At 49.2% G+C, this 1,151-nt stretch overlaps 1 pseudogene; it reads right to left on the bottom strand.

Annotated features, from left to right (window-relative positions):
* Window positions 1-274: 274 nt before the first annotated feature.
* On the bottom strand, window positions 275-642 carry LOC121044607 (cytochrome c-like; annotated as a pseudogene).
* Window positions 643-1,151: the final 509 nt, after the last annotated feature.

Raw genomic sequence — 1,151 nt, 5'->3', positions numbered from 1 at the left:
CAACCCAATCTCCTACACATTCAGAGATGGCGTTCACCATGTCTGTGAAAAGCTCACATTGCTAATTGATTCCAATCGTGTCTTCAGAAGGGGAAACCAGGGATGGCACTTGGAACCAGAACTCCTGTCAAGTTCTAAACGCTGGGCGCGTGCATTTAGCCGTGAGCCAATCTGATTTAAATCAGCACCGTCCATGAGAAATATTCTACCTGCCATTTGTGATCTGAATTCCGGTGTACAAGATCCATTGAAATACGGCACACGTAAAAAACGGTCATGAGGCATTTTTGCTCGTAAGTGAATAAGGCAGTGGCTGACTGTTTCTCCTGAGTTGCCTTTTGGGATAAGCTATCAAGCCTGCCTTTCCCCTGGTCTTCTTAAAGCCAACGAAGATGGTTTTGTTCTGCGGATGCATTTCTTGGGATACTCCAAATACTCCATCAGTGTCTCCCCTCCCCCAGGTGAGGCCTCTGTTCTTGTTGGCGGCCACGTAAGAAAATCCAGGGGCCCAGCCTCTCTTTCGCCCAAACAGACCACAGAGATTCGATAACAGTCTTGTTCTTGCCTTGCCTCTCTTTTCGACAGCACGGTGCCGGGCACGCTACCGAACGGAATCTTCTTGCCCTTCTCAACGTCATCCATTTTTATTTTTTTAAATGTTTTATTTATTTTGGGGCAGGGGGCGAGAGAGAGAGCGAGAGAATCCCAAGCAGGCTCTGTGCTGCCATCCCAGAGCCTGATATGGGACTCGAACCCATGAACTGTGAGATTATGACCTGACCCAAAGTTCGATGCTCAACTGACTGAGACACCCGGGCACCCCAACATCACCCATTTTTTTCTTTTCCTTTTTAAGTTTGTTTGTGTATTTTGAGAGAGACAGAGAAGGGGGGTGGAGAGAGAATCCCTATCAGCACAGGGTCCTAAACAGAGCTCGAACTCACGAACCCCTAGACCATGACCTGAGCCGAAACCGAGAGTTGGATGCTTAACCAACTGAACCGCCCAGGCGCCCCTATTTTTAAACGGCTCTTCCATCACGTGCAGAACAAAGGTTCCTGCTGGCAAGCCAGATGTCAGAAGTCCTTCTGAAGTGTCCTGGCCAGCTCTGGGAAGGCCATCGGCGGGATCAAAACCCTGCTGTTCTTCCC

Source organism: Herpailurus yagouaroundi, unplaced genomic scaffold, assembly GCF_014898765.1.
Source record: "Herpailurus yagouaroundi ecotype Mexico unplaced genomic scaffold, PumYag 188, whole genome shotgun sequence".
Classification (NCBI taxonomy): Eukaryota; Metazoa; Chordata; class Mammalia; order Carnivora; family Felidae; genus Herpailurus; species Herpailurus yagouaroundi.
Note: the sequence above shows the minus strand (reverse complement) of the source record. Positions and strands in the feature narration are given on the sequence as shown.